This window comes from Electrona antarctica (assembly GCF_951216825.1).
Source record: "Electrona antarctica genome assembly, chromosome: 24".
In the NCBI taxonomy this organism is placed as follows: domain Eukaryota; kingdom Metazoa; phylum Chordata; class Actinopteri; order Myctophiformes; family Myctophidae; genus Electrona; species Electrona antarctica.
Genome location: NC_136803.1, coordinates 23,279,666 through 23,304,723, shown reverse-complemented (window position 1 = coordinate 23,304,723; position 25,058 = coordinate 23,279,666). Strand labels below are relative to the sequence as shown.

Below are 25,058 nucleotides of genomic sequence, written 5' to 3'. Positions count from 1 at the left end.
CTTCTGTGTATGTTTCTATATGACTACACTGTGCTGTAAAGTCCATATGTTGGTTATATAAATCAATAGACAATAAAGCGCCCTTGGCAGAGCAGAAATCTCTTAAGAGAAAAATTCTTAGACTTTTTCCACCAGTCTGCAGGAACCCACTTATTCTCTGGATCTCAGAAGGAGCCTTGGAACATTGTATGGCTAATTGCTTCCATAGAAAGTGTTTCTCTGTGCACCAAAAGTTTAATTTGCTGCACGGGAGCTCTGCACCAACCACATGAAAGACCCTGTTTAGGGGAAACTCAGTACACCAAAAAGCAGGACACGTTGTGTACACTGCACACGGACGCACGCATGCACGGACGCACACACACACACAAACCCACGCATGCACGCACGCACGCACGCACACATGCACAAACACAGAGAGAGAGACAGCCATGGAGGAGTGAGAGAGATTCTGATGAAAGAGTAATTCAAAGGCGGCTATCAGAGGCAGGAGCAGGATTGGTTTTGACAAGGGACTGATGGCATCAACAGAGATGCCCTCCCCAGTGTCCCCACCATCTCTATCAAAAGCCCCGTCAGCAGATCTGTGCCTCTTACCCATAAGGGGAAATACCATCCCATGCAGTGCATGCTTTCACACTCACACACTGCACTGTTTTGCTTGCATTGAGTCTTGTTAAGAGAACATGTTTTCATTTCTCATTACTCTAGAGCAGGGGTTCTCAACGTTTTTGGCCGGGGACCCCTGGAAATGCTTTGGCAACGTCTCGGGACCCCCGCCCCGCCCCCTCCCGACCCCCAATATAAATTGACTGCTACAATAACCTTAAACCATTTTGGGCGGGAACCCCTTTTGGTGTTTTAAGCATTGTTATAATTTAGCTATTTAAAAATAGCAGATCTACAAGCTCATAGCGCGCCACCGAGTGGCGCGCTACGAGCTTGTAGGTCTGCTATTTTTAAAAAATCGTGAAAAAAAAACTTTAAAACATTTTTTTATTTGGGGACCCCCCAAACTAATTTGGCGACCCCCCGAGGGGTCGCGACCCACGGGTTGAGAACCCCTGCTCTAGAGTCTAGCAGCTATGGCAATAAATGGAACGGAACATAATGGCCCAGGCTGGGCATGTGGCTGTCTACCAACCAGCGATGGCTCCAGAAAATTGTGACTGGGGGTGCTATGGGGGGTGCTGGCTATTTAGAGGAGGCTAATGTATATTGGTTTGCATAGAAGTCAGTCAATTGGTGCGCCCGCTGGCCCCGTGGTCCAGGCGCATGCCACATTATAGGCTCTGGCCTGTCAGCGCGTTACGTGTTCCGAGTCCCATTCATGACAAAAAGCCAACAACAAAAAAGAAGTCAGTCAATTGGGCTTGTTTGGATATATATATATATATGTACTATATGTGCTATGCGTCTATCTATCTTGTGAACTCAATATCTCAGGAACAAACTGCTTAGAAGTAGGAGGTCAAAGGTCAATGTCACATGTCGTCGGTAGACAGTGTACTGCTCTGAATCGTGTTTATAATGTAAATGTATGTTATATACATATGTTTTATTATACCATACCGTGTCCACGAACCACATATGAAAATGGGTTTGTTTGGTAGATATATCTGCTGCATTACAGTAGCCTACATGTGTGCCTTCCTTGTTCCTGTCAAATAAGCAAATTAAGAAGAAAATAAATACCACATAGGCTACGTGCACATTTCATTGGCCACTCCTACAGTAGACGAAGGAGTGAAGACATCCACACAGACTAGACAAAATGCATCATTAAAAACCACAGGATTAACAACCGGGGCACCTCATTATGTTTGCAAGCCCTCCCCCTTTCCTATCCCACCTCACACACACAATTCCACACACACATCGTACAATGATTGATGATAAGACTGAATCACATTGTTAGTGTTAAAGCAAAGCTGTCTCACTGCGTGAATTAAGTCCTGCGAGCAACCAAATTACAATGATATGTAGGCCAGTGGTCTTCAATTGTTCTCCTCGGAATAGGGATGCAAAATGTAAAGCAAGAAAAGAATAATCACACCCGTGTGAAGTGAGGGGCGCTCTTATCATCATACATCATCATTCAATCTCATTCCGGCCAATCACAATTTGCGCCCTCACCTTCGTCATGTTTGTGTTTACACGATGACGTAAAATTGTCCATTCATTGTCAACGGGAATTTAATGTTTGCGCAGGACAAAGTTGGTGGACAGTCACATGCACACTAAAAGCCATGGGCATACTTTATTTATTTTTATTTATTTTTGAGTGGTGCAAACCACTCCAACAACCAGCTTTGTCTGTATCTTTGTGTCTATGTATGTGTGTACCTGTACGTGTGTGTACCTGTACGTGGGACCCAAAAGAATGAGCATGGTTACTATGGTCACTGACATTACGTCAGACCACAGCTGATCAGGCTATATAAGACCTTGCACCACTCAGTTCACACGGGTGTGATTTTTTTTACTGTGTTTGTCTTTTGCCATTGTTTTTATTGTATTTTTGTTCAAAAAATTAATAAAAATCTAAGTGACAAAAAAAGAAGAAGCCATGGGCATATAGGGAGGGGCTTGCGCCGCTCAAAAAATAAGATCCTATCACACAAAGATTTGGCAGGCAGCCCCCCTATGGTAACTCTGAGGACTCCCTACCCCTATAGCTTTAACACAGTATGTTAATATCCCAGACCTACTGTTCCAATCATTCTACAGCTTAATTTGTCTTTTTACTCACTCGGAGTCGGGACCACTGGAAAGGAGCCTCAGGGTGTTTTCCGAGAATTAAATAAAAAGTTTAAATTTAATTTAGGCCTTGACTATATATATATATATATATATATATATATATATATATATATATATATATATATATATATATATATAATAAACAAATATTGACCTTATATTTGGTACATTATTGTCAGACACTCCCTAAAAGGTAGACACTGAATGAAGCCAGGAATGCACTCCAAGAGCCATAGAGTAAGACCAGTGATTGTAAGACATTGAGGGGGCAGAAAACAGCCTGGTCACGTGGTTCATGTACTCGAGCGAGCCCATAGACTCCAAAGTATTTATATCTATGTCTATGTAGAAGAGCCTGGCCCCATGAAGTGAACGGAGTTGTCGCTAGAGCAGAGAAGCATGTTTTCGCGGGCTCTTTCTTCTCCTACCGCCTCCCCGAGTTCCTGCACGACAGACAGGCGTTTGACAGCTCCATTTAGGCCTACGGTATATATTGGTAAGTAAAAGAAAATGATTTAAACACCTTGTAAAATGTAACATTTCACCACATGGAAGTTGAGTAGAGTTGCTCAAATAGTAGGCTATTGTCAGAGAGTTGAAACTACTCAAAGAAATCATGACAGACATTTGAAAGAGAAGTAAATTGTGTAATGACAAACAGCTTTGGGAATTCTGAGAACTGATTGGAGCAGGTGAGTTTAGCTACCTATATCCTAGCTGCTTAGCATTAATGTTTAAATAAAATTGAGCTGAGTTGTGTGTAATTTCACTTTTATTAATATTGTAGGCCTACTTGATAAAACAAACTATTCAGGAAAAAAAAACATTTTTGTATGAGCTGCACTAAATAGCCTCAGCCTCGGGGCTTCCCATTTCCCAAACGGTGAGAGTGACATGGAAAGGGTAATAAATTAATGGCGGTTTTATGGGGTAATTTAGCTGGTGGTGAATATTCCCGAAATGGTTTTAGCGCTGAAATATTATCCGCATATTTAGAAGACATACACAAACAGCTAAATCTGGTAAAACACCCTGTAAGGAGATGTATAGCCTATAGGACAGCTCCGTCTCTCTCGGTGTTTGTTGATATGGTCTGTGTCATTTGTGATGCTAATGCAACATGCAGGCCTATTCATAATTAGCCTATAATTAATTTAGTATGCTCCTGTGTGCGTGCTGCATGCGGGTGCGTGTGTGTGCGTGCGTGCGTGTGTGTGTGCGTGCGTGCGCTATGGCCTAAAATAAATCTGATGTGTGCAGATAGATAGGCTGTGTTGTTAAAAAATATTAATAAATTAAATTAAAAGGAGTCAAGGACAGTGTAATTCCCTCCAAGCACAGAAAGATATGATGTACAAGTGGTTTACTGACCTCTATGATTTATTTGAAGGCTTGTTGTCTTCAAATCATCCAAATCCAATAGCCTGTTGGCTGCATAATTCTACACAAAAAGGTTAATTCTATTCAGTCTTCAGGTCCTTATATCCCTTGACCCTTTCTTATAAACTTTAGATAGTTTGTGTGACCAACATGAAACAGAGCTCCAGTCCTGCCTCCTGCAGAATATGGTTGCTGTTTGTTGATTGATAATGCAAAAGTCCTGGGTGAAACCAAGACCCTTCAAAATAAAAGCATATCACTTCACAAAAAGATATGAAATCATGTTTTAACATTTATGTGACTTAACTATGATGTTCTTAATTATGAACTTGGACTTATGAAACTTACTACTCCATATTTGGTCATGCCTGTTAAATAACTCTATATAGCTATACCGTATGTATGCAAGGCTATGTAGCCTCCTATATGTATCCTATATGATGGTATCAAGGTCTGCAAATGACCAAAAGAAGGATTATAGCAATGTTTCTCAGTTGGAACTTGGAAGACAAACATGATTGTACAACCCTTGTCAGTGACAGTCACATGACCATTGAAGGCAATGGTCATATGTCGCTGTTGGGTGGAAACGTATTAATTATTAATACTTGTGTTGCTCTGAAGTTGAAATGTCTTTCCTTCTGTCTGTCTGTCTGTCTGTCTGTCTGTCTGTCTGTCTGTCTGTCTGTCTGTCTGTCTGTCTGTCTGTCTGTCTGTCTGTCTGTCTGTCTTTCTTTCTGTCTTTCAGATACATGGGTACAGGAGCCAAGGTGTTGCAGAAGGGCACCCGCCTCACCCCCTTCCTCTTCATTATAGTACTGCATGTATTCAGGCTATCAGTGGAGGCGAACAAGAACTGTATGGGATGGGTGGCCACCATGCCATGGGTGAGCGAGTGAGGAGATGGCATCCTGAGAATGCTGTTGACACCACCAGGAGCTGACTGGAGACGCCACAGGAGGCCTTGTCTGAGGACGAACTAGAGAGAGAGAGCGGCTCAAAGTAGGATCCTTAAACCTTTCCTTTTCTTTGCTGCTGCTGCTGCTTGTTGTATGATTCAAGCTGTTATTCGGGTCCCAATGACTGGTATGGGTGGCAGTTCAGTGTCTCACTGACTGTGGCTCTGGAATTGATGTCAATTCTACATTCTACAGTGTGTATGTTGTGCTGTTTCTGCTGTTGAAAGTGATGAGTTGTGAACTTATTGAATACTGCATGTCTCTTGTTCAAAAGAGGTTTTGGGCATAACATATTTAGGCTACATACATAACATATTTTCTTTCTTTCTTTCTTTCTTTCTTTCTTTCTTTCTTTCTTTCTTTCTTTCTTTCTTTCTTTCTTTCTTTCTTTCTTTCTTTCTTTCTTTCTTTCTTGTGTTTTAGGCTGTGTATATAAATGTGATTCAATCTGTTGCTATATTGTCATTTTGTATTTTGTTAATGTAGTTGAAGCTGTTGCTCTGGGGTGCAGTACGTTGTTCAGACTAGTCATTGGTCCGACAAATGACAACCCACCTCATCTCCTAACCTAACCATAACCGCAAGCACGGGAGCAGACGCTGCGTCCGGACTAATGCCCTGTCTGAATTACATGCGGTCCCTGTTGCGCTCTGTTGTTGTCATATTGTGTTATATTATATGTTGTGTACTAATGGGATTTCAGGCTGTTGCTCTATTGCTTCATTGCTTGCTGTGCTGTCATATTACTTACTGTAGGCCACATGGTGACTGGGTGGCAATGTATCATGTTCAGCGACTGTTTCTGGCTCTTAAATGAAGACTGATGTGATTCTATAGTCTGTTGTTGAAGGTACTGTAGTAGTGAGTTGTGTACAGTCTGTACAGTACATGTCACTTATTGGAGGAGTCCAAGTTGGAGGCTTTGGGCTATGCCACAGCAGCCTTCAATGAAGACTGTTGTGGACCTACATGTGTCTGTTGTGTTGAAGGTTGTGAGTTGTGACAGGGTGACGGTATTAGTTAATTTGCCTAGAAGAAAGTGCATAATGTCTAATGAAGTTTCATGTCTTTAGAGTCTCAAAGCTATCATGTTCAATTGAATGCTACCCTTTTATGGTTGTGAGATTAATATATTTTCGTTTTGCATGACTACACGCTTATGCCAGAAGTGGCGGCAGTGGAATAATAATAAAACTAACAAATACAATGGGGTGCGCTGCAGCGCTACGCATATTATAATAATATTATTATTTGTATTATTAGTCGCTGCGTAACAGCTACAGTAAAAAAGAAAAGATAATAGTCAATTGATACCACCACAACTCACTCTAAATGGGGGAAACATATAACTTCCCCAAAATGTCCTCTTATCAATGTTTCACAGATAGCCTACTGGCGGGTGTTAGCTTGCATAGATATCATTTTCACAATTTCTCAGCCTCCTGGGGGAATAATGCTATAGCGTTCCTTCAATGGCTCCCTCTGTGTGACATTCTCCAAACAAAGGAGAGAGAAAGGAAAACACAACTCAGATTTCAGTCAATCGGGTGATGTCAAGGAGACAATCAATACTGAGCAAGACTTTTCCATTTCCTTATCCACCGACATGGAACTAGAGATGGACTGAAAATGTATAGTGTCAGAGCAACTGTGAGTTCTGCCTTCAGCATCTCTGCTGGGTGTGTGTGTGTGTGTGTGTGTGTGTGTGTGTGTGTGTGTGTGTGTGTGTGTGTGTGTGTGTGTGTGTGACTGTGTGTGTGTGTGTGTGTGTGTGTGTGTGTGTGTGTGTGTGTGTGTGTGTGTGTGTGTGTGTGTGTGTGTGTGTGTGTGTGTGTGCGCGCGCGCGTGTGCGTGCGTGCGTGTCTGCGTCATTGACGGTAAAAATAACAGTAAAATATATTCAGTCAGCTGATATTATTGGCTAATAATAGTGGCTATTAAATAGCCTAACAACATACAGTATCAGTATCAGATTCAGCCTACTGTATGCATACAGTATGTTGGCTGAAATGTACCTATAGGGTGTACCAAAATCTCCTGGAGGGGGCGTCAACATATGTGTCACGTGGTGGCGGCCGCCATACTTGCTGGCTTGTCTGGTTTGTTTACATTGAGCGACTATCCGTGTGCTTGTATACGTTCTTTTTTTAAACTGACCTCACAATGGTGCAGACTTGCTCAGTAAATAAGTGCCACAGCAGGTCACGTCGAGGAAATGAGCTAGAAAACGGAATTAGATGTTCAGCTTTCCAGCATGGAGACAGCATCAAGGAACCCAGATTGACGAGTTTACAAAAAGACGTAGAATGGCTTGGATCGGCGCACTGGCGCAGAGACATAATGTTCAACAAAGTATCTAAGCACAGCCGTGTTTGTTCACAACATTGTCCTTGTCGTTGTAATGTATTTGGGCCCGACGTTCTTTCTATCCACCCTGGTGTTGGTTCACTATGTTGTCGTCAAGAACGAGCTTAATATTTAGAAATACATACCACCGTCACTCTATTCTGAGTGATGTGGGCTAGAATTTAATGCCCACGAGAGGGCCGTCCCAAGCTTTTCAGACGCCGCCCCCCTCTTGGTGACGTACATGTTCTCACACACTATAGGATTTTTTCCCTGACCATAATATGTGTAAAAAAATGTTTACATTTTATTTAAAAATTCCCTATGAAAGTATCCCTTTGTGCATTGATGATTTTTACTCTTATATTTAATTATCACTTATGGCATTAGCACCAAAAAAATCTATATTGATTGTGGATATACAGTATACAGTAGGTATCGGTGCATGTGTGTGTGTGTGTGTGTGGGGGTGGGGGGGGGGGGGATGTTGGTTGACTGTGGGAGTGCATGCCATAAAAACATAATTCAAAGGCATCCCATTTTCTTTCGGATACACAAGCAGACGATGCGACGCGTTGTGAGCGGGTGCAGTACTTAGTTTAGACAGTTTTTGGTTTAGACTAGTCATTGGTTAGACGAGTCATTAGTCCTACAACTACAACCTATCTCAAACCCTCACCCTAAACCTAACCTCCCACGGGGCAGCACACCTAAACCTAACCTTAACCCATGTCTAACCAATGACTAGTCTAAACTAAGTATGCACCCCGTTGTGAGCTTGTATATCTGCTTATGTGTTTGTGCATCGATTAATCAATTTGTGATGAATCATTTGTGATTGATCGATTAATCAATTTGTGCTTTGTGCATCGATATGGGAACTTTCAAAGGCATCCCATTCTCTTTGGGATACAAGCGACTCCCTGTGAAAACACTGCTGTTGTGACAGCCGGCCGGGCTGTGCTGCATGCATGGCCAATGTGCAGTGACACTGCATGTGTCCCGACGCGTACACAGCACACAGCGGCCCTGGATCGCGCTCCTCTGTGGGGGGTGCAGGCAGGGCGGTATATATGGCTGGGTGCGTTGGGAGGGAGATATAAAACAAATCTGGCACCACATCTGGAGTCTGAAGCCACACAGGCGCTCCTGAAATGGGTCGCACGGTGAAGATTCTAAAGTCTGAGTTATACGTAGTTTATGCGTATAGGTATGTGTGTGTGTGTGTGTGTGTGTGTGTGTGTGTGTGTGTGTGTGTGTGTGTGTGTGTGTGTGTGTGTGTGTGTGTGTGTGTGTGTGCGCGTGTGGTGGCTCTCAGTAGGCTGAGAATGATCGGCCTTGATCATTCTCTCACCAAGTTTCATAAAAATCTACCCATCTGTGTCCACACACACACACACACACACACACACACACACACACACACGCACACACACACGCACACGCACAGTAAAGTAAAGACTGCTTTCATCTCCAGTGAGAGAAGTTGAGATGTAAACGGATTCAGCTCAGGAGAAATCAACAACATCAACAACACACATTGAAGGAGCCACAGAGGAAGCAAACACTGAATAACAATTACTCTCTCAAATGAACTGAGTCTCTGAGTGCGACAAGATGACAACACATATTTAGCTGATTCATCCCCATGAGTTTGACACACACACATACACACACACGCACGCACGCACGCACACACACACACACACACACACACACACACACACACACACACAAAGATGTCTGCCAAATCCCCTCCGGCTTGTAGAATACAGTCATTGTGGTATGATTCCCACCCTACTCTGAATAATTTACAAACAAATATATAATAATAATTTAAAATTCTAATGATATTCAACAAAGCTTCAGTTTTGTATACGCTTCAAATGTAATTAATCATATACTCTCATTGGCACAAATGTAACATGTTTTATTAATATGTGACGATCTGGACGAACAAACAGTACAGTAGAGGCAACATTTTGTCAAAATGAACTTCAGTGCGTTTGATGCCGTTGTGATGTTACTGGTCCTCAACTCATTGATAGAACTGTCCTTTCTGTGACCCGACCCCGTCTAAACACTCCCTGGCCCATTCCTGGATCCCAGCCCAGTGGGCTAGCTGGCTTCCGTGCACGGCGGCAGACACACAAAGTCAAGTCAGGACAAAAACACTTTGGGCTCCATTTTCGTCACCGCTAAACCCCTTATCCCTAAACTTCTTTGCCTTTTTTTACTATTTTGAAAAACATTTTTGAATAGTTCAACTAGCCGATCTACATTGACACGCTGTGAGCTTGTAGACTGGCCATTTTAACTATTCAAAAATGTTTTGTAAAATAGTAAAAAAAGGCAAAGAAGTTTAGGGATAAGGGGTTTAGCGGTGACGAAAATGGAGCCCTTTTTGTATAATAAAAAAAAGACCATCTGAGCAGAAACAAATTGCATTGACCTGCAGGCTGTAGGTGTATCCTTGTGCTTGAATTCATAGCGTTCCATAATCTTATCTCAGTGAATTTCCACCTCGAATTTAGTTTTTTTCCCCCCGTGACTGTTCTTTCCTGTGGGACCCACTGGCCCAATAATGATTTTGTGATAAAAAGCCCTGATCTCTGTTCGTGTGCTGGCAGGCACAGCTTAGCTTATCACTTATGGGACAAGGAGACAAAGCACTTCCTCTGATCCATTGTGGATTGCTGTAGCATCTGTAGCCAGAACAGATGAGTCAGGAAATGAAATACTCAATTTAGGCCAGGGAATTGGGTGTGTGACACGTTGAGGATGGAACGGTACCAGTGCCCGCAGCAGCGCGTGGCACGGTATTGTGATTGTCTCTTTGTGTGTTTGCTTGTTAGCAAGATAACTTGAGGATGGATGGGTGGATCTTTGTGAAACTTGGAGTGAATGATGGGCAGACTGCCCCAAAGGAATGATTGTGTTTTGGGTCGAAAAGGGGTCAAGGTTGCAAACAAGAGATATGTGGACCAAGAGATGATGGTGCTGGCAGGGTTTGCACCCCAAGCGCATTTATTTAATTACATCCAACAACGAGGTAATGATTTCACCCCCGTCTGTCTGTCTGTCTGTCTGTCTGTCTGTCTGTCTGTCTGTCTGTCTGTCTGTCTGTCTGTCTGTCTGAGAACATTTTTGCAAACGAAGTGAGCACTAACTATAGAAGCTGGCCAAAACTGTCTGTCTGTCTGTGTGTGTGTGTGTGTGTGTGTGTGTGTGTGTGTGTGTGTGTGTGTGTGTGTGTGTGTGTGTGTGTGTGTGTGTGTGTGTGTGTGTGTGTGTGTGTGTGTGTGTGTGTGTGTGTGTGTGTGTGTGTGTGTGTGTGTGTGTGTGTGTGTGTGTGTGTGTGTGTGTGTGTGTCACGCTGTAACACCACCCGCCCACCACCAGAGGGCAACTGCAATTGGAACGATACAGAGAAGAAATTGGAACAATACAATTTGGAACGATACAGAGATTGTGTGTGTGTGTGTGTCAGACTGCCACAACAGCTTTGTTCGCTTCCCGCGTTTACACGTCTTACTTGTATATGTACTGTATAGTGTCACTGTCATCTCACATCCAGGTAGCATTAAGTATTAATTATTACTAAGCATTTCCATCTGTTTGTAAAGGAAAATGGCCAGACAGTATTGTGTTTCATATTGATTCCACAAGTATAATTATTCCATAAGTATTCCACAACCATTGTCACAATGGATATCGCTGGGTCATGACTACTGAAGATATAAGCCACCGTAGAAAGAACAGATCACAGATCAGATCCTTTACCCTAACATTGACCAAACCTAAACAAAATGCTTAACTATATAAACATGTTTGGGTCTCCCTGTCTCTCCAAATCTTTCTTTAACAGAAAATATTATATTTTCAGATAGGACCCCAATTCACACACATGCATGCACACGCACGCGAGGCACTCTGCACAGAAGTGCACACACACACACCTCCGCACCTCCACACGCACGCATGCACGCATGCAGGCGTGCACACACACACACACACACACACACACACAGACACACACACAGTCACACACATAGTGGCAGCGGTGGCCCAACGGATTGCGGAGCGGTCTTGATACCGGAAGGTCGCCAGTTCGAATCAGCGGTCCGACACGTTCAAATTACCACTGCTGAAGTGCCCTTGAACAAGGCATTGAACCACTATGATGAAATTTTCTATGAGCAGGGCCTGGCTGGAAACAAGTTCTTGAGCTTAGCCCAGATACCCTGGGTAAATATAGTAATCATTTCATTTCACACACACACACACACACACACACACACACACACACTCGCACAAAGAAGTTTCAAAACAAGGTAAATCCTCAAAAATGGACCCCCTCTAGACTGTATGTATGGGTTTGAGGAGCATGGGGCCCTATGAATTTTTGGCAGAAACAAAGGTATAAGCTTCTATACGCCCAGGGGCCCTCACTCTGACTTACGTAGTCTGGATTTCTTTGCCCTGGCCTGCGGCAAGAGAGACAGAAAACGAACAGCTCTCGTGACTCTTGGCCGGTCGGCATGCAAGAGATAGGCATGCAGCTCTCTTTCATGAAACCGCTTCTCTCGTCTGAATCACAAGAATTCACCCTCTTACTGCCGAAAGCAACAAAAGCCCACCACCGTTATCCTGTTTGGATGGAGAGGCTGGGGGTTGAACTCCCATGATTGGTTTCAGATGCAGTGAGTTACACAAGAGATTCTACGTAACCTGTTCTTCCATGAAGGACAGATAACAAAACTGCACTAGAAAGATACCCAATTTTTGTCTGTTACTGTGTGTTGGTGATGGGTGACTGCTTGGTACCACTTTGTTTGAGTGTCAATAGATCTTGAAATCCAGTTGTCTAAAACAAAATCCATTATTGTCATTTCAGTCAGATTTGTGTGGATATAATAATTCATCTTGGCGTTCGGCTCTGCTAAATTATTTTCCCTGCTCGGTACAATTAATCATTAAACATTAAAAGAGCAGGGAGATAGATATACAATAACAACCCCACCATGGGGAACAGAACTGATAGCATACTAATAATAGTGGTGCTGGGGTGGCGGTGGGAGCAAACAGTGCATGACAAGGTGATTAGGTGAGCAAACTTTAGGTGAGCTTAAATACCCCGCCCAATTGGTAGGCTGATTGCCACCTCAGCGTATGACGTATGGGTCTTGCATAACACTGAATTCTGAACGCTGCGAACGGTTCTCGAGTTACGTGCATTACAGTCGTATGTACACGTCGTACGTACACCATGACGACGTCATGGTGCATTATAGATAATATAGATAGATGATGAGTTTAAAGGTATATTCAGTGATTTGACTTAATTCAAATATCACTTATTTTTTCTTTTTTTCTGGATAATCCTCCCTACTATAGAGTGTGCTGACCATATAAGGAGTTCCTCCCTGTCCCCAGTGAGCCCCTGGGGTCAAAAAACCCTAGTTTCAGTTTTTGGTGGCGGGTGGCAAAACCTTCATCCAATCAGGATGAGTGGGGCCTTCCTCCAATCATGATCGAGTGGGGACGGGCCTTGGTGCACTTCCCCCCACTGTAGAGCGTGCATGTGCACATTTTGTTACCGGGGCAGACTGGGTGGTTTTCCAAATCACCCAAATCACTGAATGCTCCTTTAATAGGTTGAGGTTAGGTTTCTGCCTGAGCCCGACAACAACGATATATAGTAACATAGTCTTCTTCCAGAAAACTGAAAAACGGACAGCATTTGGAGAATCGGCCTCAGGTCTTACATGAATCAGACCAAACCCATGACAATGTCTTATTCTCTGGAACACCTTGATCCAAAAAAGACTCGTAGGCGTGGATGCTCATTAGCACAGCTCACTCTGCCCACATGTGTAAATAAAAGAGAACATGGTATACTCTTCTGGCGGACCCTCTGAGGCATTAAGCAGGTGTTATGATCCAAAACCCAACCTTACGTGAAGTGCAACAGTAGACTATGCTTAACTCCCTAATGTGAAACAAATCACCGGTAAGTATGAGCGCAAAGATCAAAGCAACACAGGGGAAGAGAAAACTGTTCTATCACGTGGACTTATATGAGTCGACTATATATTAAAGAAATGGAAACAAACATGGAAAAGTTATGTCTCTTATTAAATCATGATAGTGACATAACATGCTGAAGCCCTTAAGCCTGATATTTTTTCCTGGAAAATGTCCAGAACATTTTCCATGCGGGAGACTAGGGTTCACACACAGGTAGATGCATATTGTATATTGTGTGTTACATAACAACTACAATACATACCATACTATAGAGAACATTGTTGGAGTGTATAGCTGTTCTTTTACAATGAGAGAGTATAATAGTCAGGCTCAAACACAGTGTAGAATTAATCATGAGAGAGAGTGAGAGAGAGAGAGAGAGGGAGAGATGCATGGGTCATTGAATTCTGGGTTATTAATATATTATATAGACTGTAGACCATCAGCATCATAGACACAAAAGCCCCATGGGACATTGGCACAGTGCACTCACCCACTCACTCTCTCTCTCTCTCTCTCTCTCTCTCTCACACACACACACACACACACACGCACGACGCCGTCGCACGCACGCACGCGCACGGTACGCACTAAACAGGATCTAGTACTGTATACACACCATTGTCACAGGACATCTGGCTGTCACTCACATAAGAAAACAGAGTGTACTATACTGTGTGTGTGTGTGTGTGTGTGTGTGTGTGTGTGTGTGTGTGTGTGTGTGTGTGTGTGTGTGTGTGTGTGTGTGTGTGTGTGTGTGTGTGTGTGTGTGTGTGTGTGTGTGTGTGTGTGTGTGTGTGTGTGTGTCCTGCAGGCCTGCAGACTCTTTACTGACGTGCTAAAGTCACGGAGGTCGTATTTGTCACCAGGACCACACGTTTTTAATCCTGAGCCAGCTGCCCTTTAAGTAGTTATGGCCTGAGTTAGATTAACAAAAATAATTTTTCATACTTCAAAGCGTGTTTGTTGTTGTTTGTCACACAAATAATCTGAGTTCTGGTTTGATTTTTATTTGATTGCAAAGGCATGATCTTGGTGTTCCTGCCTGTGACTGACATCTGAACCGATGAAACCGTGACACAGTCCATCTGGTTCTCGCAGCAATTAAATACCAACACATCAAACATACAGCACATACATTTCAACCCACATTTGAATATTACACTCTGAAAGCGAATTACCATCTGGGAGTGCAAAACCCTTACATAAAATTATTTCCTAGCTCGGTCTTAAAATAATATGGTCATAAACTGTCTGAATTAGTCCAAATATAAAAGCACTTTCCACTGTCTGGCACCCGAAAGTGGGTGTTTTGCTATTACTGCTACAGACCATGTCTAAGCTGCTAGAGACCCAGATTTGTATGCAGAATGGTTTACAAAAGCTGTACAGGCTAAGCATTTTGGCTACCCCACACTCATGTTTACATCCTTAGTTTGGACATGATGAACGGTGTGTGGAGAGGTCTCCATAAGTAGTGCTGAGATGTGCTTGTAAATTCTGGGCCGATACCGATGTGTAACAACAGTTAAACATTGGCTACTGTTGTTTTCAACATTTTCTCCTAAACCTCTTTTCCTCAATCAATTTTTTCTTCTTCAACAATGTAAGTACATAACGTTTCATCTTTAAATGATGTTCTAGTTCAGTAACTTTAAAGACAAGTCTGGCTGTAAGCCTCAGTGCCAGACTCTCTCTCTCTGCCCTCTACATAACTTTTATTGATGTACATTAAGCCTAGGCTAAGCCCGATTTATACTTGGTCATAGACAGTGCCAATGCTGAAAACACCCGCTGTACAAGCTCACAGAGCGTTAATCGGCAGAAAATAAATCGGGCATTAGCTTCCAGACAGCATGTAGGAAGCCAGTGGAATACAGAGAGAGATGGTAATACTTAGTTTCAGACCTGGAGAGAGATCAAAGCACATATTGGCAGACAAGGAACCTTCTTAAGGAAGTTGGTGGTGAGTGCACCACACCTGGCTGTCGCATTAGCTCTTGTTCTCGAGGAAATGTTCACTGTTCAGAGCTGCGGCAGATTCATTAAGGGCCAGGCGGTTTCACTACCCTGACCGAAAATAGCAATATTAACCACTTAAGACCTGTATACTTTGTAGTACAAAGAATAGAGAACATTTTAACTTTTGCTATTTTCTGGAGAGAAAAAAAATAAAGTAATTTCAGGATGTGAGGTCGCAGCCAGAGATTATGGCTATTTGGGGGTCCTTAATTGTCATGAAACAGTTTTGGAACCCCCTGATCTGCATCCATCCATCCATCCATCTTCAACCGCTTATCCGTAGTCGGGTCGCGGGGGCAACAGCTCCACCAGAGTGCTCCAGACTTCCCTCTCCAGAGCAACATTAGTGACTTCCTCCTGGGGGATTCCGAGACGTTCTAAGGCCAGTGAGTCGATGTGTTTCCTCCAACTGCGCCTTGATCTGTCCCGGGGTCTCCTCCCAGTGAGACGTGCGTCGAGGACCTCCCTAGGGAGGCGCCCGAGAGGCATCCTAACCAGATGCCCGAACCACCTCAGCTGGCTCCTTTCCAGGCGAAGGAGCAGCGGTTCTACTCCGAGTCTCTCTCGTGTGACTGAACTTCTCACCCTATCTCTAACGCCAGGGCTCCACCGGACGCGTTGCGTCTCCGTCGCGTCGCGTCAAAAAACGCACCGGTTCAATTTTAATGCACGCGTCTCCGTCAACGCGGGCAGTGGAGCCACCCTTCATTGATTAAAAAGGGAACATTCCCTGACGGTGACGGAGACGCGACGCTGACGCGCCCGGTGGAGCCCGGCCGTAAGGGAGATGCCAGCCACCCGTCGAAGAAAACTCATTTCTGCCGCTTGTATCCGCGACCTTATTCTTTCGGTCATGACCCTGATCTACAGCATTTCAAATCCACAGAAACCAGCGACTCGACAGTAAACAGAGACTATACACAGAGTCGACAACTTATTTCTGCTCCCGGTGTGAAATGTAAAAATGAAAGCATTCGATGTTGAGCAACTGCCACATGGCCTATTTTTCACCCAAAATATTCTCAGAAGCTATTTTGTGATAACACACACAGTCTTCTGCGGGACAGCAGGGTCGTCAAAAAGCCTGGGTCGTATATATATATCTGCTGATGGGGCATCACTTCTGAAGCCTCCTCCTCCTGGCTCCGTCTCAGTTCACCTCACACTGAACTCCACCGCCTCGTAAAAGATGCATGGCCTCTGCTCCCACATGATGCACAGAAGTGTATAGAAAAAACAACTGACCAGTGAAGTATCATTATTACTGCCTTTCTTCTTCTTCCTTCTTACCACACCAACCCTATGCTGGACATGCAACGAAAAGATAAGAAGAGTTATTTTGTTTTATTTTTTTTATAGTTTTTTATTGGGGAGAGTCAAGCAGTATATCTGACAGGAAAATCTTTGCACGTAGTCACCCATTGTTTTCTTTTTTTAAATCATCACAAACATCAACAGACAATGTACACCCCCCCAACGAAACAAGGACAAACAGGACAAAATAAAATAAAAATAAAAGTAAAAACACAGGTCACATCATGGGTCACAGTCAAGAGTATTGTACACTTGTAAGAGAGGCACTGTCTGTTAATTCTGAAATCCACAGTCCGCTATATTCGGGTCACACCGAGCAGTCTAATCCAGGGAGGTACGATTATTGAAGTATTCTATAAAGGGTCTCCATGCCTTAGTGAAGCCTTCGACGGTTCCTCTGAGAGATAATTTTATTTTTTCTAAGCTACATCACAACAGTTCTATCTCATAGCGACACGTTGTGAGCTTGTAGGTCGGCTATTTTTTAAAGAAATTTGGTGTAGAGTAAAAACAAATGTGCTGACCTATAGTATAGAGCCCTGCATGCTGGGACTCGAGTTAACTAAGTATATAGGGTTAGATATGAGACTAGATAGACAGATAGTTAGTCAGTCATCATTTACTGTATGTTTCTAAATGTTCGAAAACTGGCCCAAATTTTTTCCTCACAAAGTGTATTCCCTCCTCTCCCGTAGCCTACAGTGCATTTTTGCAATCTTCTGTAACACAATGAAGAATGGAGTACAGTACATAACTCTTTTTCAGTGTAAGAAATCGCCCATTGCCAGGGATTTTAGCGTCTCCCCCACCCATGAGAACATTTTGAAGAGGACCGTAAGCATGCATCGTGTGTGTGTGTGTATATGTGTGTGTGTGTGTGTGTGTGTGTGTGTGTGTGCGTGTGTGTGTGTGTGTGCGTGTGCGTGTGCGTGTGCGTGTGCGCGTGTGCGTGTGCGTGCGCGCAGGAGACAGTGAGTGTGTGTCTCTCACTAGCAACTGCTACCATTACAGGAAAAGAGCTGTTAAGATGTGCACTTAATGCAAGCTGTATATGTTGTAGTGGCACATTCAAACATCTGCAGCTCAGCCTGCGGTCTTTTCTAATCTCTCTAGTTCCAGTATAGCTTAGGTCTCGCTCACATTTCTCCCCAAATATTGAAACATCATGCAAAACAACGATTAGGGATTAATGGGAATTAAAGTCATATAGAGGAACTGCAGTGCACCCCTGCCCCCTGGTCACTAAAACCCCCAAATCCCAAGCAGCAAAACAGAGGACATGGCCTCTGTGGCTATGGGCATCGCCCAGCACTGTGGCTATGGGCATCGCCCAGCACTGTGGCTATGGGAATCGCCCTTCACTGTGGCTATGGGCATCGCCCAACACTGTGGCTATGGGCATCGCCCAGCACTGTGGCTATATGGGCATCGCCCAGCACTGTGGCTATGGGCATCGCCCAGCACTGTGGCTATATGGGCATCGCCCAGCACTGTGGCTATGGGCATCGCCCAGCACTGTGGCTATGGGCATAGCCCAGCACTGTGGCTATATGGGCATCGCCCAGCACTGTGGCTATGGGCATCGCCCAGCACTGTGGCTATGGGCATCGCCCAGCACTGTGGCTATGGGCATCATCGCCCAGCACTGTGGCTATGGGCATCATCACCCAGCACTGTGGCTATGGGCATCATCACCCAGCACTGTGGCTATGGGCATCGCCCGGCACTGTGGCACTGTGGCTATGGGCATCGCCCGGCACTGTGGCACTGTGGCTATGGGCATCGCCCGGCACTGTGGCTATGGGCATCGCCCAGCACTGTGGCACTGTGGCTATGGGCATCACCCAGCACTGTGGCACTGTGGCTATGGGCATCGCCCGGCACTGTGGCTATGGGCATCGCCCAGTACTGTGGCTATGGGCATCGCCCAGCACTGTGGCTATGGGCATCACCCAGCACTGTGGCACTGTGGCTATGGGCAACGCCCGGCACTGTGGCTATGGGCATCGCCCGGCACTGTGGCTATGGGCAACGCCCGGCACTGTGGCTATGGGCATCGCCCGGCACTGTGGCTATGGGCATCACCCAGCACTGTGGCACTGTGGCTATGGGCATCGCCCGGCACTGTGGCTATGGGCATCGCCCGGCACTGTGGCTATGGGCATCGCCCGGCACTGTGGCTATGGGCATCGCCCGGCACTGTGGCTATGGGCATCGCCCGGCACTGTGGCTATGGGCATCGCCCGGCACTGTGGCTATGGGCATCGCCCGGCACTGTGGCTATGGGCAACGCCCGGCACTGTGGCTATGGGCATCGCCCGGCACTGTGGCTATGGGCAACGCCCGGCACTGTGGCTATGGGCATCGCCCGGCACTGTGGCTATGGGCATCACCCAGCACTGTGGCACTGTGGCTATGGGCATCGCCCGGCACTGTGGCTATGGGCATCGCCCGGCACTGTGGCTATGGGCATCGCCCGGCACTGTGGCTATGGGCATCGCCCGGCACTGTGGCTATGGGCATCGCCCGGCACTGTGGCTATGGGCATCGCCCGGCACTGTGGCACTGTGGCTATGGGCATCGCCCGGCACTGTGGCACTGTGGCTATGGGCATCACCCGGCACTGTGGCACTGTGGCTATGGGCATCACCCAGCACTGTGGCACTGTGGCTATGGGCATCACCCAGCACTGTGGCACTGTGGCTATGGGCATCGCCCAGCACTGTGGCTATGGGCATCGCCCAGCACTGTGGCTATGGGCATCGCCCAGCACTGTGGCTATGGGCATCGCCCAGCACTGTGGCTATGGGCATCGCCCAGCACTGTGGCTATGGGCATCGCCCCCCAGCACTGTGGCTATGGGCATCGCCCAGCACTGTGGCTATGGGCATCACCCAGCACTGTGGCACTGTGGCTATGGGCAACGCCCGGCACTGTGGCTATGGGCATCGCCCGGCACTGTGGCTATGGGCAACGCCCGGCACTGTGGCTATGGGCATCACCCAGCACTGTGGCTATGGGCATCGCCCGGCACTGTGGCACTGTGGCTATGGGCATCGCCCGGCACTGTGGCACTGTGGCACTGTGGCTATGGGCATCGCCCGGCACTGTGGCTATGGGCATCGCCCGGCACTGTGGCTATGGGCATCGCCCGGCACTGTGGCTATGGGCATCGCCCGGCACTGTGGCACTGTGGCTATGGGCATCGCCCGGCACTGTGGCACTGTGGCTATGGGCATCACCCGGCACTGTGGCACTGTGGCTATGGGCATCACCCAGCACTGTGGCACTGTGGCTATGGGCATCACCCGGCACTGTGGCACTGTGGCTATGGGCATCACCCAGCACTGTGGCACTGTGGCTATGGGCATCGCCCAGCACTGTGGCTATGGGCATGACCCAGCACTGTGGCACTGTGGCTATGGGCATCGCCCGGCACTGTGGCACTGTGGCTATGGGCATCGCCCGGCACTGTGGCTATGGGCATCGCCCGGCACTGTGGCTATGGGCATCGCCCGGCACTGTGGCTATGGGCATCGCCCGGCACTGTGGCACTGTGGCTATGGGCATCGCCCGGCACTGTGGCACTGTGGCTATGGGCATCGCCCAGCACTGTGGCACTGTGGCTATGGGCATCGCCCGGCACTGTGGCACTGTGGCTATGGGCATCACCCAGCACTGTGGCACTGTGGCTATGGGCATCACCCAGCACCGTGGCTATGGGCATCGCCCAGCACTGTGGCTATGGGCATCGCCCAGCACTGTGGCTATGGGCATCACCCAGCACCGTGGCTATGGGCATCGCCCAGCACTGTGGCTATGGGCATCGCCCAGCACTGTGGCTATGGGCATCGCCCCCCAGCACTGTGGCTATGGGCATCGCCCCCCAGCACTGTGGCTATGGGCATCGCCCCCCAGCACTGTGGCTATGGGCATCGCCCAGCACTGTGGCTATGGGCATCGCCCCCCAGCACTGTGGCTATGGGCATCGCCCAGCACTGTGGCAATGGGCATCTCCCCCCAGCACTGTGGCTATGGGCATCGCCCGGCACTGTGGCTATGGGCGTCGCCCAGCACTGTGGCTATGGGCATCGCCCAGCACTGTGGCTATGGGCATCGCCCCCCAGCACTGTGGCTATGGGCATCGCCCAGCACTGTGGCAATGGGCATCTCCCCCCAGCACTGTGGCTATGGGCATCGCCCGGCACTGTGGCTATGGGCGTCGCCCAGCACTGTGCATGGCTATGGGCATCGCCCCCCAGCACTGTGGCTATGGGCGTCGCCCAGCACTGTGGCTATGGGCGTCGCCCAGCACTGTGGCTATGGGCGTCGCCCAGCACTGTGGCTATGGGCATCGCCCAGCACTGTGGCTATGGGCATCGCCCCCCAGCACTGTGGCTATGGGCATCGCCCCCCAGCACTGTGGCTATGGGCATCGCCCAGCACTGTGGCTATGGGCATCGCCCCCCAGCACTGTGGCTATGGGCATCGCCCAGCACTGTGGCAATGGGCATCTCCCCCAGCACTGTGGCTATGGGCATCGCCCGGCACTGTGGCTATGGGCGTCGCCCAGCACTGTGCATGGCTATGGGCATCTCCCCCCAGCACTGTGGCTATGGGCATCTCCCCCCAGCACTGTGGCTATGGGCGTCGCCCAGCACTGTGGCTATGGGCGTCGCCCAGCACTGTGGCTATGGGCGTCGCCCAGCACTGTGGCTATGGGCATCGCCCAGCACTGTGGCTATGGGCATCGCCCAGCACTGTGGTTATGGGCATCGCCCAGCACTGTGGCTATGGGCATCGCCCCCCAGCACTGTGGCTATGGGCATCGCCCCCCAGCACTGTGGCTATGGGCATTGCCCAGCACTGTGGCTATGGGCATCACCCAGCACTGTGGCTATGGGCATCGCCCAGCACTGTGGCTATGGGCATCGCCCAGCACTGTGGCTATGGGCATCGCCCCCCAGCACTGTGGCTATGGGCATCGCCCCCCAGCACTGTGGCTATGGGCATTGCCCAGCACTGTGGCTATGGGCATCACCCGGCACTGTGGCTATGGGCATCGCCCGGCACTGTGGCTATGGGCATCGCCCAGCACTGTGGCTATGGGCATCGCCCAGCACTGTGGCTATGGGCATCGCCCCGCACTGTGGCTATGGGCATCGCCCAGCACTGTGGCTATGGGCATTGCCCAGCACTGTGGCTATGGGCATCGCCCCGCACTGTGGCTATGGGCATCGCCCCGCACTGTGGCTATGGGCATCGCCCAGCACTGTGGCTATGGGCATCGCCCCGCACTGTGGCTATGGGCATCGCCCCGCACTGTGGCTATGGGCATCGCCCAGCACTGTGGCTATGGGCATCACCCAGCACTGTGGCTATATGGGCATCGCCCCGCACTGTGGCTATGGGCATCGCCCCGCACTGTGGCTATGGGCATCGCCCAGCACTGTGGCTATGGGCATCGCCCCGCACTGTGGCTATGGGCATCGCCCAGCACTGTGGCTATGGGCATCGCCCAGCACTGTGGCTATGGGCATCGCCCAGCACTGTGGCTATGGGCATCACCCAGCACTGTGGCTATATGGGCATCGCCCCGCACTGTGGCTATGGGCATTGCCCAGCACTGCCACTTGCAGCAATTTGTAGAGATATGGTCTCACATCAACTGAAGTACTACAGTACAGTTTGGTGATCAGTAAAAGCAATTAAAAGCATTTTGCTTTGTTCTCGCCGACTGCCTGGAGACCCATTCTGTATTCCATAAGAAAGCAGCAATGCACCTCCAGTGCTTTTTTAATTAGTGCCACGCTGAAATGCCTTTTAAAAGAGACAATTCTGCCGAGAGAGTTCCGCGTTGCTTGATGTTTGCTGACAAACTCCCGTTTGGTTATACACAGGCAGCGTGAGAGAAATAGGAAATAAAAGGAATGACACAATAGATTTGGATTTTGACTGCAACAAAGTCACATAATTTCCCCTTGAACCTAGTCAAATATTTTTTTTTACACAACAAACTTATAGTGCAACTCTCTTTGGGCCTTTGGCAAAATAATACTTTATGGTCCTGCATGAGCAGCTGTTTTCAAAAATGAGAGTCACAAGGCATACACAGTGGAAATGAAAAATGTTTCCCACTGAATAGGCCTACTATATTAAACCATTTGCATTTCTCAGAATGACAAGAGACGAATGAATTGGAGGCATATCCTCATAGCCCACAGAGATATTAAATGGCAACTTCCCACATTTTTGTATCTGAATCCTATCATTCTAGTGTTCTGTGTCTCGAGAGCTTCATCTCAAACGCACTGGAAAACTCTGTCAACCTACATGAATCATGCAATTTTATTACTTTTCCAGCGATCTGCATGCAAAGTTTGGAGCAATCAACATTGGCAGGTTGACATACTGTGTAGGGCATCTGATATACGATTCTGCCGTCAGTCTGAGAGACTGACAGTATGTGACCAGATTTGACTGAGAGACTGCCATCGCGCACATTCCAGCTTTTCACCAGAGGAGAAAAAGTTTTTTTTTTTCTTTTTCAAAAATGAGTTAATAGCACAGGCAGACTCTTCACATACTAGAGCATGTCTGAAATAAGTGTCAGAGCTGATATCGACATGTAAATATGAAATAAATGCTTAAACATGTAGCTAGGTGTAATGTTAGAGACCACAGAAGTGAACCTTTCAAGCCTGTTTTCTCAACTCGCTGTTTTCTGCAAGACATTACTCTGTAAGCCATATCTCCAAAACTGGTGGGTCAAACTGAACAACCAATATGTCAATTTGAAGCTATGATTCCCTGCTTTCATATGATATGAAAAAACGAAAATTCTAAAAAATCCAATGGCAGTCCCTCAGTCAAATTTAGTCAACGCTGGTTTCCAGCAGAGACACTCTCATCTCTGCGTCTCTCTCTTCTTCATCACACACAAACGCCTCTCTCTCTCTCTCTCTTTCTCTCTCTCTCTCTGGTTCTCAGAGGCGGTGGTATTGTTTTGTCCATTGAAGACTGCCCATTAAATAATTCCAATGTGTTCAAATTCTCTCTCGTGAGAGCTCTCTCTCTCTCTCTCCGTATCCCTTGTACTTCACAACAAGATCCAATCCCAGCTGACGGGAAGGAAAGAAAAGGAAGAGAAGAGACAGATGATGAGGAAGGAAGGAAGGAAGGAAGGAAGGGTGGGTGAGTGCAGTGGGGACCCTTCCCTCCAAACCTCCTGCTGTAAGGATGAGAGACATAGAGGGGTTTGGGTTTGACTAAAGCTCAGTTCTCACAGAGGTCTCTCAGCCTCTTCTCAGAGAAACTTTACCAACAAACAATCACAAGTAGTAGGTCGGGAGTGGCTTATTGTCGGTATCAACCGGTAACACGCGGGAGTCTGTCCCTGTTACAATGCAATAGACCCCTGGGAGATGGATTGCTGAGGTGGAGCGCCACACCTACCATCAGCCAAAGTGAGAGCTCTACAGACTGAGCTACCCGGACACAAACAACCAATAATTGTTACAAAATAACAAGCCTCAGATGTAACTTATTGTCTCCACCAGCCGAAGGCATGGGGAGAGTATGTTTTGCACTCCGTCCATCTGTCCGTGTGTCCGTCTGTGGACAGCTAATCTCCGGCACCGTTGGCTTGATCGCAGCCAAACTCTGCACATACACTTCCTGGATACCAGAGAGGCTCTGCCCCACATTTTTCACATGGGCCTGTTATAGCGCCAGGAAGCCGATATTTGCAAAACACCATTTTTGACATTACATCTACAGATTTTGTCCAAACATCATGCAAATTGGTACACAGTCTCTCTATAGCCATTAAATGAAACTGGTCTTTTGAACAAAATGCCGCAAATCATGAACACATTGTGTGATTTCCGTGAAATTTTGCATGCCCATTCTCACTAGGCCGTGGAACAAATGCCACTTGAAACTTCTCAAATTAGCCTCATGGTGGTGCTATAACTGGCCTATTCGTGATTTTACCTATAACTGCACCGATATGTGTAAAACTCTCTAGAGGCCAAGGAAAAACCTTTGCCCTGTATTTTTGTCTTTCACAAATCGTTACACAGTATCTCTATGGTCATGTGCTCAAGTCGGATCTGTCCGATATTTCATATTCCATCCTAATTGGCTATAATTGGCTTTCACAGTTTGCAAGATTGCCCCGTTTTGAACAAAAGCCTCAAATCATGAACGCAGCATGCAATTTACGTGAAATCTTTCACACAT

The 25,058-nt window shown here is 47.0% G+C and overlaps 1 protein-coding gene across 1 annotated transcript in view; it reads right to left on the bottom strand.

Moving 5' to 3' along the window:
• Nucleotides 1-4,338, bottom strand: part of LOC306917094 (cobalamin trafficking protein CblD-like) — a 35,312-nt gene extending 30,974 nt beyond the window's left edge. Inside the window, exon 1 of the mRNA XM_079495219.1 lies at nucleotides 4,135-4,338. The gene's annotated coding sequence lies outside the window, so the exon portion shown is untranslated. The remainder of the gene's footprint in view (nucleotides 1-4,134) is intronic.
• Between the last annotated feature and the right edge of the window lie 20,720 nt (nucleotides 4,339-25,058).